At 39.8% G+C, this 19,495-nt stretch overlaps 1 long non-coding RNA gene across 2 annotated transcripts in view; it reads right to left on the bottom strand.

The window, feature by feature from the left end:
- LOC132428485 (uncharacterized) overlaps positions 1 to 19,495 on the bottom strand; it is a 253,274-nt gene that overhangs the window by 105,429 nt on the left and 128,350 nt on the right. For both annotated transcript variants that reach the window (XR_009520131.1, XR_009520132.1), the window contains exon 3: positions 9,780 to 9,864. This is a non-coding gene — a long non-coding RNA (uncharacterized lncRNA). The remainder of the gene's footprint in view (positions 1 to 9,779; positions 9,865 to 19,495) is intronic.

Genomic DNA, 19,495 nt, shown 5'->3' with positions numbered 1-19,495 from the left:
CACACACACACACACACACACACACACACACCTTTTTTAGATGAATGAGTGAATACCATCTGCTTATCTCTTGACTTAAAACTCTCAACAATCTGCAACACTGACCTGACTGACTCCAGGGAATCTAAGCTCCCTGGCTTGACTTAGGCCACTTCCCTGTGACTTATAGTGGGAATGGCATTCCCAGATCATGGTCTTCGATCATACCAAGGGTGAGGTACTGGATATCATTGACATGAGATGTAATCTTTTTTTCTTTTAACAGCTTAATTGAAGCGTAATGACATACAATAACTATACATATTTCAAGTGTACAATTTGGTAAATTAATGAGCATATTCCCAAAAGACTCCTTATGTCCCTTTGTAATACCCTCTTCTTTCCCTCTCACCCACCACCTTGGCAACTACTAATCTGCTTTCTGTCACTGTAGGTTAATTTACATTTTCTAGAATTTTAGATAAATAAATCATACAGTATGTTCTCTTTTTTAATCTGGCCACTTTCACTCAGCATAATTTATTTGAGATTCATACATGTTGCTGTATGACTCTAGAGTTCATTTATTTTCACTGCTGAGTAACATTCTGTTGTATCTGTATACCAAATTTGTTTATTTATTTACCCACTAATGGACATTTGGGTTGTTTCCAGTTTTGGGCTGCTACAAATAAAACTTCTATGAAATCACTATATACATGGGTCTTTATGTAGACATATGTTTCCTTTTCTCTTGGGTAGATAACTAAAGGTGAAATGGCTGGATTATATATAGTAGGTAATGGTTTAATTTTGAAAGAAATGGTCACATTATTTTCCAAAGTATTTTACATTCTCACCAGAAGTGTATGAGAGTTCCAGTTCCTCTATATCTTCACAAACACTTGATGCACTCAATCTTTAAAAATTTTTTTAAAAATTGATATAATTGGTAAACAACATTGTATTAGTTTTAAGTGTACAGTGTGCTGAGTCTTTTAATTTCAGCTATCCTCAAAACTGTGAAATAGTGTTTTAAATTTTGGTTTTAACTTGCATTTCCCTAGTGACTAATGATGTTAAACATCTTTTCATGTGCTTGTCATTCATGTATACTCTTTGATAGTGCCTGTTCAAATCCATTTAAAAATTGGATTTTTCCTTATAATTGAGATGTGAAGGTTTCAAAAAATATCTTCTAGATGGGAGTCCTTTAATACTTCCAGAAGCTGGAGAAATGGACTCCTACAGGTCCATCCACATACCTCTTCCCTAGATCTGCTTCTCAATTTTCTACCCTTTCTCCTTCCAAACTCTGAAGCAAGCAGCCACACTATTCATCACCGATATGAGTCCCATATATTTTTTTTCAGGCTACTTTTCTTTCCACACAAAGTAGATGACTAGGTGTACCACAAATCTCTTCCTATTGGAAGAGTTTCCTTTCACTACTGTCTTCTAGGGCCATGTTTGAATGGGGTTATAGTGTAACAGTCCATTTCTGACTTTACCACATATGAAGCTAACCCATCTGTGTACCAAGCACAGGTTTTTTCTCTTCCAAGAGCTGGTCATAAGGGAATCTTCTTGCCTGCCCCCCGAAACAACCATATGTGTAAACTGAGGAAGGGGCAACAATGCTGTAGTGGTGGGTGACACAGGAATCTGAGCCATCTACTTAGGCAGCTTACTTGTCGTCTGGCCCTGCTCAGGACCAATCCTAGATATATCGCTTCTGTCTTACTGGACTTCTGCTGGGGCTCACATGACTGTGACTTAGTGGATCTGACAGAACACACCTTACGATTAATAGTTCTGGCTGCATGGTTACTGGATATTCCAAGATCAGGTACTCTGTCTCTACCAGGGCACAGCAGCACATTAGGGACTATTTTTTGAATGGTCGCTGCTGCAGATGGCATGACATTGTTCCAGAACTCTACAGTTTACATGGTGATTCTCTTATTAGGGCTTGCTGAAAGCGCCACAAAATTTCTTCTCCCACCACAGATACCTCTAATAGGTCTGCTAGGCAGTATGGCCCAAGTAGCAGTGCTCCTTGTGCCATAGCCTGAGACTTCTTCAGAGCTTTTCCTCGGGACCCCACTCAAAGCTGGCAGACTTCCATGTCACTCAGGAAATGGTTAAATGCAGTATTTCCAAGGGTTGAATATGCTGACGCCAGAACCCCAAAAGCCCACTGGGTACTATGCTTCTTAGTGCTGGGACACCTGGCATGTCCCATTCCACTAGACAGTGAGGTGGAGAACCTCTGAATCTTCTTAGGATATATCTTTTACCCTCTAGAGCACATGTTTCTTGCCAAGGCCTCTAACATTCTTGACACTGCTTAATCACCTGCTCTGATTAACCTGATGTAGTAGTTATCTGCTGCTCTCTTTGAAATTACATAGCAGCTTAAAACAGTAAATGTTTATTTTCTCACAGTTTTTGTAGGTCAGGAATTCAGGAGTCATATACCTGAGTGACCCTGGCTCAGCGTCTCCCACGAGGACAGGCAAGATGCTGTCCAAGGCTGCAGTCATCTGAAGGCTTGACTGGGCTAGAGGATCTGCTTTTATGATGGCTTAAATGGCTTTTGGCAGGAGGCCTCAGTTCCTTTCCACATGAACCTCTCTGTAGAGCTACTTCAGTGTCCTTATCACATGGTACCTGACTTCCCTAATAGCAAGTGACCCAGGAGAGAGCAAAGAATGAAGCTGTAATGTCTCAGAAGTCACACATCATCACTTCTGCACTACTCAATTTGTTAGAAGCAAGTCACTAAGTCCAATCCACACTCAAGGGGAGAGAAATTAAGCTCCACCTCTTGAAGGAAGAAATACCAAAGGATTTGTGGGCATACTTGAAAATCACCACACATGATATCACCAATATAGTGGATCACTGTGATGATATGCAGAATGTCCAGGCAGTCCAGGTTCTTTAGGGCTTAATCATGACCAAAGGCAAAAGAATTAACCCTGGTCAAGACTGTAAGTGTCTGTGTTATTCACACGCATCTGTTCCCTCTCCTTGATAGGAATGGAAATGAAGGCATCTGCTAATCAACACAAGGTACCTGAGGCCATACTAATGTGTTCCAGCAGAGATATTATTGATACATCTGGCATAGCAACTGCAATTAGGGCAACTATCTGGTTGAGTTTCGTATTCCCCAGGATCAGACATTTTTGTCAGGGCAAGACTGGTGAATTAAATGGGGATAAATGAGCATTATCACCCTACATTCTTTAGGTCTTAAAGGGTAGCACTAATCTCTGCCATTTCCCCCAGGATATGATATTATTTTTAATTTACTATCTTGGTAAGGGAGCAAATGTTTCAGATATTCCACTTGATCTTCCCCACTAATATAGCTTTTATCCCACAGTACAAGTGATCAGTGTGGAAGTTCTGCAAGTCACCAAATACATCTATTCCAATTACACACTGGGGAGTCAGAGAAATGACCTTTTCCTACCCTAGTTTTCTCCATAGCATTTATCACCATCTAACCTAACATATATCATACTTATTCGTTTTTATTGTCTATCTTCCCAATGGATATAATTTCTGCAAGGGCAGGCATTTTTGTCTTTTTTTAAACTTATTTCTTTCCTGTGCCTACATAGTGCCTAACATGTCACAGAAACTTTATAGTTCTAGCACATAGCAGGCGGTCAGTAAATATTTGCTGAGTGAAAGAATTAGTAGTGACCGACTCTCAATATAAGTTTATTTTTCTTATTCTTATAGTTGCCCCTAAGATTTTTCCATCTCTCCCAGCAAGAATGAATTCAAATGTGAAGTGGTCACTCTGGAGCAAATTAGGGAAGGCTTCCACAAGAGGATCAGAGATGACCCTTGGCCCTTCAAGTGTTCTGTGGGACAGTACATGTATTGGTAATGGGCTGAGAGGTAGAAGACAGGCCACCAAGGACACCAAGTTTCTCAGTACCTTCTATATCTCTCCTCCCCCAGTGTGAGTTGAAGTATACATATTTAATCTCCCATGTTTTCCAGTGGTAATTATTGTTGTTTTGAGCCTCTTAGAATGGAATTGCTTGTTTTTAAAGCACTGAATTATTCATAAAACATTGGGGCTTCCCTGGTGGCACAGTGGTTGAGAGTCCGCCTGCTGATGCAGGGGACACGGCTTCGTGCCCCAGTCTGGGAAGATCCCACATGCCGCGGAGCGGCTGGGCCCGTGAGCCATGGCCGCTGAGCCTGCGCGTCCGGAGCCTGTGCTCCGCAACGGGAGAGGCCACAACAGTGAGAGGCCCGCGTACCGCAAAAAAAAAAAAAACCAAAAAAACATTGAAATACTTACAGACTTTTTTTTGACAAATTGGAAGATCTGGCTATTGCCATTTTTTCTGGTGCTTAGAAGTAGATACTCATTTCAGATGGGCATATGTTTTTCTATTTTATCACAGTCCTCACCACTCCTTATTGTCTCTTTCACACTAAGGCTAAGTGAGAGTTGCCATTCATCAGTGTATGAATAGGATCATTTTTCTTAAAGTAAAGAAGAAAGTGATATAGTTTTATATCCAAGTCCATATAAACACTGGGAAGAATGAAATGTAGACAGAGAGAAGTATACATTTCAAGAAAAATGGGAAGAATGTTTTTGGAAGGTAAGAGAGCACAAAGATCATTCCTAAGCATTTAATACATAATATGCAAACAAAATATGACTGGGAACATAGTGTGCAACTCAAGATATAGGGAGCCTGAATTTGCAATCCTTCCTAATGCAATAAAGAAGAATAAATAGTATATTCCACTTAATTTGCAAGGTACTTATTTCTCTTTAAAAGAAATTCTGTAATTCACATTATTATGCAAAGCAATTTTAGTTTCTTTTCTTTCCATGTCTATATCCTCCCTCCAGGATATATACTGTCCCACTTCAACTCCCAAATTTTGCCCTTTGGGAATGGAAATAGAAATCATTGCTAGTTCATATGCTTAATAACTGTTGCTTCCTTATTTACAAAAATAAAAGTTTTGCAATTCCAGTTCAGAAAAGAATTAAAATCTCATCTAAGGACCCTTATTTTCTTCAATTTTAATATGGGCAGAAAGGTAATTTTTTCTTGCAGTTGCTTTTTAAGTTGATGGCTTTAGGATCCAATAACTGCAATTATAACAGTAAAAGTAAAACTTCTCGTTAGTAATTTGAATTCTGGGATGTCCTTAGCTAGAAAATACACATGATGACTAGAAAAATGTAACACTATCAGGTAAAATTATCCAGATGTTTTTTTAAAGGCCAAACACAAATTCATCACAGTCTGGCATTGAGCTAAGCTTAAATGGTAGGTAGGTTATGGTGCACAGTTGTCAAACTCTTGTAAGGAAACAAGAGTGTTCTTATATTTATCTGAATATGTCTTTCTCCTTCTACCACCTTTTCCATCTTCATTCAAGCCAATTATAAAAATAAGGCAAGTTATTGAGCCCAATATTCATTGATAGCCAAGCAGTCAGCTTTTGGGTGTGAACCAGACTGGGGATGACTCACTGGAAGCCAAATGTTTGTATGGAAAGCTCCCCCTAAAATGGCACAAAAGCAAATATTTATAAACATGTTAAAAAAGTGTGGTGGAACTCTTGGGAGGAGGGGTTAAAATACTGCCACACATTCTTAATTATACCATTTTGATAAAACATTGCTTTGCTACCATGGAGGCTGGCCCAGGCCTTAAGTCTTTCAGAAACAGGGTTGCTATAATTGGTAGGGCTGTCCTGACTGACAGTACTTCTTATTTTGAAATATGACTCTATTTTGATAACTCAGACTACCCTGTATTTTGAATGCACTGAAAATTCATGTGCTACTTCTGAAAATGTTAAGGTTCCTATAGATAGGTCTCTCAATTGCAATCTATACAGAGGTCACAACAAAAGAGTGGTTAAAAATGGAAATCTGTTTCTTGCTGAGCAAGCATTTACCTCAAATGGTGTAAGCATATATTTAAATTCTGCACCGTGATGTTGACTATTGTTTTAAATGCCCTTCTTTATCCCTCAATCTAATTAAAAGTTGTTTTCATTCTGATAGATATTTTTGATACACATCAGGTTCCTGTTAGACTTACCAGGCCCTAGAGCCCATGACTCAGATGATTTGGGGACCATGGGAAGGAAGTCAGCTCTGTTAGAAGTTGTCTCTGAAGATAAGATGATGGTAATGGTGGAAGGTTGATGTTTTTCTATTTGGTCCTGATTGAAAGGGAACCAGGGGATCAGGAGGTAATCAGGCCAAGAGGCCAGCCCTCCTGCTAAACAAAACTGCCTGCCCTATTCCTATGACCCCTACTAGGCTTCCTAGGTTTGTTGGCATATTTTAAAAAGGACATTGAGTCAGCCAAGCACTGATGATTGAACTCATTGAACTAAGCAGCAGCACTTTAGAATTTTGTCTTGCATCTAAGAAACCAATAGCAGCCCCTTTCAATCATACCTGAGCTGTATATGCTAACGAGGTGACTCTTGGTAGGCCCCTAGATAGCTTCAGGATGAGGGCTGGTTGTGCAACCAACCTTATGATTGGAGAGACAGAACTTTTAAGCCCACCCCACTGACCTCCAAAGGAGAAAGAGAGGGGCTGGAGATTGACTTAATCACAAATGTTCAATGATTTAATCAATCATGCCCATGTATGGAACCTCCATTAAAAACCCCTAAATGATAAACTTCAGAGAGTTTCCTAATTGGTGAACACATCAAGGTGTTGGAAGGGTGGTATGCCCAGAGGGCTCTGTGCCACCCCTTCCCCCCACCACCTTATACTTTGTCCAGTGCACTCCTTCCAGTTGGCTGCTCCTGAGTTGCATCATTTGTAATAAACTGGTAATAGCAAGTAAACTATTTCGGAGTTCTGTGAGCTGTTCTATCAAATTATGGAACCTGAAGAGGCAGGTCATGGGAATACCCAATTTATAGCCTGTCGATCAGAAGTACAGGTGGCCTGGGACTTGAGATGGTTGTCTGAAGTGGGGGCAGTCTTGTAGGAATGAGTCCTTAACCTATGGGGTCTGCACTAACTGGTAGCTAGTGTCAGAACTGAATTGTGGAACACCTAGTTGGTGTCTGGAGAGTTTGAAAATTGGTTGGTGTGAGGAAAAACCCCACATATTTGGTGTCAGAAGTCTTGTCAGTAAAAAAAATAGCTCACCAGGCTTTTATGATTTCCATATGCTAGAATATGAATCGGGTTTGCCAAATCCATATGAAAAAACATACATGTAGGCTCTAGTCTACTGGGTAGATTGGACAAGACTCAGCTGACTCACAGAAAACATGGAAATAGATCAAACAAATAGCATGTGTTTGAAAGGAACACTTTAGTTAGACAAGGAGCGGGGATTTTTTGACAATCGTTTTGAATGTGAGTCAGAGTGTAGGTTTGCGTGGGTGAGTGTATATACATCTGTGGGTGTCAGAAAGAGACAGCCAGAGATAGATGGCTGCAGTTCCTTAGCTAGTAAAATGACTATAATAGTAAGATAAATTTAAAGGCATAGAGCTTCATAGAGCCCTTTAAAATAGTTTTAGACACATGATGTCTACAGACAGGCTTATTTAAAATACCAATTGCTTCCCATAAAGACTCTAAATAACCCCCTCCTTACACAATACCAGGCAATTTTCATTTACCACTTACTTGAAATTTGGTAATTATCACAAGTGAAACCCTATCTTACATTCCTGTGAGTCAAAACTTTTTAAAAATGGGAAAATTGAGATACTTTGGCTGCACTTCTTATCTAAAAAGTGACCTTCAGCTGTTCATAGACCAAGAAATGACAGCAAATAACTTGCCACAGAAAAAGGAGCTAAATGGGTAATAGGATAAGAAGAATTTTATTTACAGCTATAACAAGATAATTTCTGATATACTTATCTACATGCAGTAAATAGGCAATACAAAGATGTAAAAAGATAGGGAATTGGCAATGTAATTGCTTGCCTTGTTTTACCTGGGAGAATAATGATGATGGTGAAGTGAAGTCTATGCACAGAGATTTTACTTAACAAGAAATTCACAGATTTTCACTGTTTTGGGCAATTCCATGATTGCATCTCTAGACCCTGGCAAGTGTGAATTCATGGGCAAGTCCAGAGCCCACAAAAGGTACTAAGAATATCATTTGAAACTAAATGAAATAATCCCAGAATGACAGAGATGATGGATCAGTAGGCACAGGGTAGGTAGTCATTCAATACGCAACTCCCATATTTGAGCCTCTATGATGTGCCTCCCTGCTGTGCTTGCTTCTAGAATTACAACCTGCATCTGCCAGTCAAGGAACTTAGCCCTTGAATTATAGTTAAGGAAGCTGATAAGCACTGTTTTTGCCAGGTCAATGGAGGAAACAATTCTTTTTTTAAAAATAAATTTATTTATTTATTTGTTTTTATTTTTGGCTGTATTGGGTCTTTGTTGCTGCACGCAGGCTCTCTCTAGTTGCGGTGAGCGGGGCTACTCTTCATTGCGGTGCGCGGGCTTCTCATTGTCACGGCTTCTCTTGTTGCAGAGCGCAGGCTCTAGGTGCGCGGGCTTCAGTAGTTGTGGCACATGGGCTCTAGAGCGCAGGCTCACTAGTTGTGGTGCACGGGCTTAGTTGCTCCGGCATGTGGGATCTTCCCGGGCCAGGGATCGAACCTGTGTCCCCTGCATTGGCAGGCGGATTCTTAACCACTGTACCACCAGGGAAGCCCCGGAAACAATTATTAATTCTTCATTCACCAACAGTGATTTTTTTTTTTCCAAAATAGAAATACCTTTTTCTAATTATAAAAATAATAGGGACTTCCTATTATTCGAACTACGGGTTCGATCCCTGGTCCGGGAAGGTCCCACGTGCCATGGAGCAACTAAGCCTCCCGTGAGCCACAACTACTGAGCCTGTGCTCTAGAACCCGCAAGTCACAACTACTGAGCCCACGTGCCACAACTACTGAAGCTTGCGCACCTAGAGCCCATGCTCCACAAGAGAAGCCACCGCAGTGAGAAGCACACGTGCCTCAGTAAAGAGTAGCTCCCGCTCGCCGCAACTAGAGAAAGCCCACGTGCAGCAACAAAGACCCAACACAGCCAAAAATAAATAATAAATAAAAATAAATAAATTTAAAAATATATTTTAAAAAATACACGCTCATTATAAAAAATTCAGATACAAGAGAAAAGCATCATTCAATGAGTTAAGGAGAATTCATTTAAAGCCATTAGATACAGAAGGAGTATAAAGGGTCTGTGCTTCATCTCACATTCGCTTTTTGTAAACTAACTTCTCCACTCCTTGCCATACATTGCTTTTCATGATTAACTGGTGGACAGTAAGTGATACAATGTACTTGCCTAGCAGAGCAATATGTCCATATACCATTATTGGTTCTCACATACTGTAAGCATAATATACATTTTTTTCATAAGTTACTTTAGGCCTGGAAATATCCAAAACTATATCTGCCTCTTATTCACATTAATATCACTCCTGCACTCACAAGAAGGGAGCTCTCACCTGTCTCTCCTCTAAAGTCCTGATTCTTTACCTTTATAGCTAGGAAGTCAAATCCCATGTAACCAGTCTGAGAATGATTAGTGGTGGCTTTGAGCCTCCACGACGTTTGGAATTTTTGATGTGGAGGATGAACAAGATACATAGAATGTGTGAGCCTTGTGTAAGTCAGGACAAGATAGGCTAATGTTGCAGTTACCCAATTAATCTGAAATCCCAGTGGCTTAACACAAGAAAGGTTTAATTCTTGCTCTTGCTACATACCCATTACAGATGGGGAGGCCATCTTATTCAAGGACCATGTTGATGGAGTTTCTGCCATCCTGTGGCTACAACAGCTCCTTGGTCACTGCAGCAGGGATAGAGAGAGAGGAGAATCTCAGATGGGTTTTTCACTACCTCTGCCCAGAAGGACCACCTGCGGCTTCTGCTCACATTTCATTGGCCACAGCTAATCACATGGTCTTCCTAACTTCAAAGCTGAGGAATTTGGGGAACAGACGGAAGGATTAGTTAAAGCTGTCCCTCCCTTAAACCTAAGTATGCTTTTTTTTTTTTTTTTTGGGTACGTGGGCCTCCCACTGCTGTGGTCTCTCCCGTTGCGGAGCACAGGCTCAGCGGCCATGGCTCACGGGCCCAGCCGCTCCGTGGCATGTGGGATCCCCCCGGACCAGGGCACGAACCCATGTCCCCTGCATCGGCAGGTGGACTCTCAACCACTGCGCCACCAGCGAAGCCCCTAAGTATGCATCTTTGACACAGGCTGACATCATCCAAAATCAGATAAGTGATATTATTTACTTATGTCAATTTTTTACTCCTTTGACATGAATATTTGAGTGTGAAAAGAATGTAAAGAAGAATATAGTATACCTTACACATAAACAGTTTTTTATACATAAGATAATTACTGTATATATAATAGATTTTTATTTTCCATAACAGGTATTCGAGAAGGAGGAAGATGATTAACCACTAGTTCCAATTTGGGTTGACTAAAAGCAGCAACAGGCTTGGATTTGTCAGGGTAGACTAATTTCTGTAACAATTAGTTATCGCTGGTCTTTGGAATTCTGGGTACTTTTTTTCTTTTGTATACTTGAATTTTATAGTTTTTCTATAATCTCACTGGTTAAGACAATAGAATTTATTAATTGCTTATGTGACAGTTCTGTGTACATATTTGATGAGTGGCCTTCCACAAGGCGATTCAGGGAACTGGGCTCCTCCTTCCTGAGACTGACGTCTTCCAGGGTTTTAGAGTCCTCTGCAGGTTCCCCTGCCTCAGACAGACAAAGGAAGAGAACAGCTGGGAGGATCAGGGGCCAGGCTTGGAAACAGCATATATCATTTCCACCCACATTCTGTTGGCTGGAACTCATGATCACACTTCCCCCAAAGGGTTCCTGGGAAATGTAGTCCAGCTGTGTGCACAGGAGGAAAAGAAAACAGGTTTGGTGACTGTCTCTACCACAATGTCCCTAACATGACCTAAGTAAATAAGTAAATAAAAGAGGAATCTAAACAGAGTTGGATATGTCTGAGGAAAAGAGCATTATTTCTATTGCCTTGTTCTTATTTCCTTCATTTATACTTATATATTGCTCCTGTGCAAGTTCTTCCTTTTATTTTCTTTTAAAATGAGATTCTAAGAATACCCCACTTTGGGCTTCCCTGGTGGCGCAGTGGTTGAGAGTCCGCCTGCCGATGCAGGGGACACGGGTTTGTGCCCCGGTCCGGGAAGATCCCACATGCCGCAGAGCGGCTGGGCCCGTGAGCCATGGCCGCTGAGCCTGCACGTCCGGAGCCTGTGCTCCGCAACGGGAGAGGCCACAACGGTGAGAGGCCCGTGTACTGCAAAAAAAAAAAAAAAAAAAAAAGAATACCCCACTTTCTTGAGAGTATACAGAAATGAACATGATGCCACTCATCTGGTTGGAATGTAAATTGAAAGAACTTTACTGAAGGGAAATTTGTCTATATGAATCAAAAATCTTAAGAGGATAGCCAACAATTCTACTTCTAGAATTTTATCCTAAGGAAATAAACAGGTAATATAAACAGATGCATGTACAAGTATATTTATCATTGTATTGCTAATAATGGGGAAACACTTTCGTGAGATACACGTCCAGCAACTGAAGGTAAATTAATAATGTTACTTCTAGGGCTTCCCTGGTGACACAGTGGTTAAGAATCCGCCTGCTAATGCAGGGGACATGAGTTCGATCCCTGGTCCGGGAAGATCCCACATGCCGTGGAGCAACTAAGCCCGTGAGCCACAACTACTGAGCCTGTGCTCTAGAGCCCGTGAGCCACAACCACTGAGCCTGTGTGCCTAGAGCCCGTGCTCCGCAACAAGAGAAGCCACGGCAATGATAAGCCTGCGCACCGTGGCGAAGAGTAGCCCCCTACAACTAGAGAAAGCACATGCGCGGCAACAAAGACCCAATGCAGCCAAAAATAATAATAATAATAATAATGTTACTTCTAATAAAATATCATATGGTCGTGAACAATGCCATGGATGTCTATTCAGTAATGCTGAACAATGTTCCTTATACATTAAGTAAAAACATCAGTTTACAAATCTCTATGTCTGGAATATTCCCATTTTTATTTTAAGAAAGATTATATACATAATATATATCAAATCAAAATGGGAATATTCTAGACATGGAAGGTTTGTAAACTGATATTTCACATACACTTTTTTTTTTTTTTGCGGTATGCGGGCCTCTTACTGTTGTGTCCTCTCCCGTTGCGGAGCACAGGCTCTGGACGCGCAGGCACAGTGGCCATGGCTCACGGGCCCAGCCACTCTGCGGCATGTGGGATCTTCCCAGACCGGGGCACGAACCCGTGTCCCCTGCACCGGCAGGCAGACTCTCAACCACTGCGCCACCTGGGAAGCCCTACATATACTATTTTTTATTTACCTGTGTTTTAAAATTTTTCTATGTAAACAAGAGATATTTTTCTAAAAAAAGAAATTTATTTTTTTATTTTAAAGCAAAAAACGTAAACCCCTAATGTTCAAAGCAAAAACACAGAGTTTTAATCCATAGGCATCTCAAAGAAAAAACAAAACAAAATACCACCTGGCTACCCACACTGGCTCTGTCTTCCAGACAGCCCCCTTGCCTGAGCACCTGAAGGAGCCCCAGACATCATGGTGGGGGTGGTGGGGAGGTGGGGGGACCCAAGTTCCCGGTAGGCCCTCGTCTCAGCGCCTGGCTTAAGCTAACTGTGGAGTCCATACATAGCTGCTGCTCTTCATTCCTCACCTCCCTCACCCTGACAATGGTCTGCTTTCTTTCCTCTGAGTAGGAAACCTGCAGAGGCAGCTGGCTTGTGATATTTTGTGTAGGCATGTGAGTTATATGCAAAGATACGAAGAATCGTTTCTCAAATGGCACAAGTCAAGAATATTTGTCTCCAGTTTGTTACACCTAAAAGAGAGCACATGCTTCTGAAATTTCTCTTACTTAATTCATTTCAGAATAAGTCAAGCTGCTGTCAGAAGAGGTTCAGCTTTTCAAGTTCATAGTCATTTTTGGAGTTATCCATGCATGCATGCTTACAAAAGTTAAATTATTTTCAAAGAAATTCCACCACAATTGAATTCAAAGTAAGTGAGGAGCCAGAACATGATAATTTTATCCAAGAATCAACATCCTTTACAGTTCAAATAATGTAATATGGATTTATAACAGCCCAATGATGAAAACATTTTTAATTGCTTTCAGTATTAAGAATAGTGATTTTATGACCTGTAGACTTCACTCAGCAAAATCATATATCTCTGTCACTTACACAAACAAACACACATCCCAAATTTGATTAATATCTGTTAAAATTATAGCAGCTATATTCATTTAAAAATTAATTCAAAGTAGTATACTTTTAAAAAAGATAACATCTACACTCAAAAATCAAAGCCAGTCTTGCTTTTCTATTAAAGACCAACTTTTATTCAATCAGTATACTCTCTTCCAAAAATTATGAAACTCAGAAAAAAAAAGCAGAACACACCAAGATGTCACTTTGTTTGCTGAATTATAATTATAATTAGCCTATACTAGCCTAGGCTGTTTTTTGGTTTTCGGAAGCAGGTTGAAAAAGAGGAAATACTGATAATTGTATGTAACTCATTCTGATTTTACTGCTTAGCAGTGAGTTAAGAAATCTCTTTCCTAACAGAGAAGGATAAGATGTTAATTATCATAATCACTCAGGATCTTAATAGGAGATAGAAGGGAATTATTCCCTGTGGGGTAAGGAAATAAAGTGTCAGTGCTGAGGTGAAAAGGCCGGGAAACAGACTAGTGGCAGGACCCTTTGCCTCCTTCATGATTTTCTGCAAGACTCTAGCTAGTATTGCCATAAGTAACTCCCTTTCTAAGGTATAGCTTTTGCTACCACAAAGGACAACAGGATCAACATAAAAGGTGTGTTCTGGGGGAGGCCTTGCGCTTATACCTCAATGTTACTGCTCTGGAGGATCTTGTCTGTCTCCCCTTATTGGCTACTCCCTTTGAGCACCAGCTGTAAATGCTGATCATTCGCTCCTGACTCACCATTCCCAGCATCTCACTTCCTCAGCTGGACCATCATTAAAAAGACCTTGGTCAGTCTGGATAGTCCCTCCTCACTCTGGGTCCCTGACTGGCTGCCAATGGGCATGGCGATTTTCCACTGCTGAGCTCAGACAATGTGTGAGGAGGGTCTACTGTACTGGGCAGAAAGAATACTAAGCAGCTCACTGATTTCACCTGAGAGCTCTCCTGGAATGTTGTTGGGACCAGTTGAAGGGACTAGTGCAATTATAAAGGTAAGTAAGTGTACAGCTTGTTCTCTGATAACCAGAGATGGGATAGTAAGAAATAAAAGAGTAAAATTTGGCAACTCAAGCTTATTGTCTTGAATCTCTTTGAAAAGAAGCTGCATAATGCTTTCTTATGATCCCCACTCATTTTCCTACTCACCCATATCAGCCATCCTCCCTTCCATACAACACTTAGCTTTTTGCTTACTACCCTGTTTCTCCCACCTACCAATCAGTGAACCCATTTACATGCCCTTGAACCCTTTTACTGTTACATCATGCATCAGGGTATTCTGTGGAATATCTTTCTGTATGTGTAGGCATTTGTTTCCTTTCATCTCTAGAACATGATTTTCTTTAGTTGAACAGGTTCTTTGGTTAACATGTGTGGCTATATTGTTTCATGACATAATGTGTATGTGTGTGCACCTCTAGTGAGCAGAAGGTTAAATCCTGATGATGGTTTAAATCAACCGTCTGTATATAAAAGTGCAAACTGTATGTTTGTAGGTATGTGCATACCAAGAGGTATAAGCTCTTGTGTTTATCTGGGTATCTGTGTTTAGGTACCTGGGTTATGTTTATGTATGTTTAAGTTCACATCTGTATTCATCTGTATGTGTGCCTTAAGGCGCTGCCAATAGCTTCCTATAAAGTATGACCATCTGCCTCCAAATTTCCCTATCTAGCAGTTCTATCCTCCTGGGTTTTTAAAATTTTTATTTTTATTGTGGTAAAATACATGCAACATAAAATTTACCATTTTAACCAATTTTAAGGGTATAATTCAGTGGCATTAATTACATTCACAATGTTGGACAAACAATCACCACTATCTGTTTCCAAAATTTTTCATCACCCAAAATGAAACTCTGTATTCATTAAGCAGTAACTCCCTGTTCCCCTTCTCTCAACCCCTGGTACCCTCTAATCTACTTTCTATCTCTATGAATTTGCCTATTCTAGATATTTCATATAAGTGGAATCATATAATAATTGTCCTTCTTATGTCTGGCTTATTTCACTTAGCATAAGGTTTTCAAGGTTCATCCTTGTTGGAGCATATATCAGAACTTTATTCCTTTATGTGGCTGAATAATATTCCATTACATGTATATACCACATTTTATTTCTGTTCATTTGTAATGGACACTTGGGTTGTTTCTACCTTTTGGCTATTGTGAATAATTCTGAAATTAGCATTTGCATACGAGTATCTGTTCAAGTTCCTGTTTTTAATTCTTTTGGGTATATAACTATGAGTTGAATTTGCTAGGTCATATAGTAATTTTATGTTTAGCTTTCTGAAGAACCACCAAACTGTTTCCTCATTGGCTGCACCATTTTACATTACCATCAGTAATGGATGAGGGATCCAATTTCTCTACATCCTTGCCAACATTTGTTATTTTCCTCCTCTTCCTCCCCCTCCTCCTTACTCCCCACCACCTCCCCCCACCTCCTTCTTCTTCTTCTTCGATAATAACCACGCTAACGGGCTTGAGGTGGTATCTCATTGTGATTTAGACTTGCATTTCTTTAATGATTAGTGATGTTGAGCATCTTTTCATGTGCCTATTGGCCATCTGTATATCTCTGGAGAAATGTCTATTCAAGTCCTTTGCCCAGTTTTTAATTGGGCTGTTTGTTTTTGAGTTAGAGGAATTCTTTATATATTCCGGATATTAATTCTTTATCATATATATGATTTGCAAATATATTCTCCCAGTCTTTAGGCTGACTTCTCACTTTCTTGATAATGTCCTTTGAGGCACAAAAGTTTTTAATTTTGATGAAATCCTATTTATCTATTTTTTCTTTTGTTGCTCATGTTTTTGGTGTCATATCTAAGAATCTATTGCCATATCCAAGGTCATGAAGATACTCTACTATGTTTTCTCGCAAGATATTTATGTTTTCAGCGCTTATATTTAGGTCACTGTATCACTTTGAGTTAATTTTTGTATATTGTGTGAGGTAGGGGTCCAACTTCATTCTTTTGCATGTGGAACTATCCCAGAACTATTTACTGAAGAGACTGCTCTTTTCCCTTTAAATGGACTTGGCACCCTTGTCAAATACTGACTGTAGATGTATGGGTTTATTTCTGAACTATCAATCCTATTTGTTGATTTTTTTGTCTATCTTTATGCCAGAATCACACTGTTTTGATTACTGTGGGCTTGTAGTAAGTTTTGAAATCAGAAAATGTGGGTCTTTGTTCTTTTTAAAATTGTTTTGGTTCTTCAGGGCCCCTTGTAATTCTATATGAAATTTAAGATTGGCTTTTCCAGTTCTGCAAAAAGGGCCATTGGAGTTTTGATAGAGATTTTGTTGAATCTGTAGATTGCTTTGAGTATGACTGCCATCCTCACAACATTAAGTCTTGCCACCCATGAACATGGGATGTCTTTTCATTTATTTAGGTCTTTAATTTCTTTCAGCAATGTTTTGTAGTTTTCAGTGTATAAGTCTTTCACCTTTTCGGTTAATATTCCTAGGTACTTTTTTACCCTCTCCTTTTAATTGACTTGAAATCCTCCACCGCAATTACTAGACTATAACGTGCCCATAGTGCATAAAATAGTGCCTAGCACATAGAAGACATTGAGCAAATGCTAATTGAATAAAAGAATCTCTAAAATCATAGGCTCTTAGAACTTTGAGGAAACACTCATACCAATTCTATTCTTCTAAAGATGAGGTAACAATGTTCAGAGAAGATAACAATTCTGTTTGGATTGCACCAAACAGCAGTTAGCTAGTGGTAGAACCAGAAGTTCACATCTCCTAAGATTTTCCTGTGGATCAAAATGTAGTCATTATAAGGCAAGATTCTGTCTGCTGGAGTAAATAAATGAGTGTGTTTATAAACTTGGATGTTTGTCTTTGGGTATGGAGATTTTTTCAGTATCTGGTTTTGTATACATTTAAATGAACCTTAAGGCTCATTTAGGATTCAAACGAATCTTGGGATACACAGAGGATTGGTATACTTACAAAAGTAGCCAATATGTACACAAAGGTGTACATATTTCAGCAAATTCAAATGGATAATTTAAATGGATTATCTGGAGATATGTATCTATGAGGGCATCATATATGGGAGTTCCCAGGAGTGTCATTTTGGAAATAAATTTAGCCCATTAGATCTTTCCTCACTGGCAGCAGATGACCCTCCACTAGGCTTTACCTCCTAAAGAACTAATTTCATTATAGAATTACTTCCATTAAGAGAAAGAGTGGAGAAAAGAGAAAAGAACTGTGTCCTTGTTTACAAACTGGGATATACCTTAATGTGCTTTTTAAAAAAAATAATTGCTGATTGGGTTCTTTTTTGCTCCCTCCTGAGGTAAGGGTCAATCAGCCTGGGACTGAGGTTTAGTGTTGCTTTATTTTGGCCCTTTTCATAGCTGGTTAGTCCCTCTGTCGTTCTCTTCCTTTTCCTGACATAGGCGTCTCCCAGGACCTCTCAAAGATGGTCAGTAATCATCAGTCTAGTAATTGTCTCTGAGTCAATGGTGGGAGATCAGCAACTCTCTGACTCTGGAATTTGGGAGCTGTATAGGAGAATTGCTAATTGCCTACCCAATATCCCCCTCACGTCCCTTACTTCCGCAATTTTGTTGTGGGCAATAATGTGCTTAGGAAAAACAAAACAAAACAAAAACCAAAAAAATACAGCACCCTACATTTCTCATTCTCCTTTCAGCTAGAGATTGTCATTAGCCCAGCTCTGGACAATCAGGCATAAGGAAAAATTTTTGCATGGGGCTTTCAGGAAAGATCTTTAAAATGGAGTTGATAGTTGACAAATGCCTTTTGCCCTTTGCACTCTGCCTCTTCCCAGCTGGCTTCTAGATGTATGATGAAGGTGTAGTAGCCCTCATAACTATGGCAACCATGAGGGAAAGGTTAAGATGTCACAGAGATATCAACACTGACATCACTGTGCTGCTCAACCAAGGCCCACTACCACCTACCTCTTGTTTCACACAAAAAAAACCCCTGTTTAGTTTAAACCACTGTTTTCTGGGTCTCTTAACCAGCAGCCCAATTTAATTCTTAATTGATAAAAGCTTACAAAGCTCAATGAGATAATCTGAGTCAGTGGACTCCTATGTATTTTGCTGGCAAATTAGAGAGACTTACAGCGAACATTGTGGAGGAATTCTAGGTAGCCAAGATAATGGTGGCGGCGTAAATCTAAATCTCCCGACATACTGCCCTCCCCTGTGAAAACACACAATCACACACACAGAGAACAAGAGATCAAATAAAATGACATAAAACCCATGTCTTCAGCATAACGAGAAAACAGAGAATGTCCAAAGTTCAAATTAACTGTAAATAGAAAAACAAACATTGAATCCCAGAAAGCTGCCTTCCATACTGCTGATGAATCCTCTCAGGTAAACAAAGTCAGTTTGGGAAAAACCATGGTGGTGGACTTAGGATTGATTTAAAACTACCAGAAAGAGAAAGTCTGCATCTAAGTAGAGCACTTACTACATGGAAGGCACTTAACTGTGTGTGCAGGGTGCAAGGAGACAGTCTTGGAAAAATAAAGCTTCCCAGTGAAAAGGGTCCAAAGGAAAAGGGTCTAGAGGGTTCCTCTGGAAATCATGAAGGGTGGAGGGGAAAACTTGAGGGGGGAACTAAGGAACCTGTCAGACCCTCTCTCCCTCCAAAATGGAGGTAAACCCAATCCCTACCCCTATTATTTCTTTTCCACAAGAAAAAAACCATACAAACAAACAAATAAAATTTTAAAAAGAAAAAAGAAATCATACTTTGCTACACTGACAGAAGAGGGCACTCTTGATCTAGGAATCCTACAACCCCAGACCTCCAGCTCTGTCCACAGAAATGCAGATTAGTCTCCATTTAATTACTGAAATAGGAAAGAATCCAGTTCAACTGATACAAATTTCTGCCCCCAATAATGGCAGAGTACAATAGAAGAAAACTCCCTAACTGTAACACAACTCTCTAAACTGAATTATATATCCTCAAACAAGCTTTTGAGAATAATGAAAAACACTTTGAATGACAAATTCAAAAGCTAAGTACAGAAATGGTCACACACACACACACACACACACACACACACACACACACAAAACTAGGAAGAAATAAAATGAGAGTTGAT

This window comes from Delphinus delphis, chromosome 7, assembly GCF_949987515.2.
Source record: "Delphinus delphis chromosome 7, mDelDel1.2, whole genome shotgun sequence".
NCBI classification, from domain to species: Eukaryota; Metazoa; Chordata; class Mammalia; order Artiodactyla; family Delphinidae; genus Delphinus; species Delphinus delphis.
The sequence above is the reverse complement of the archived record's forward strand: the minus strand, read 5'-3'. Positions and strand labels throughout refer to the sequence as shown.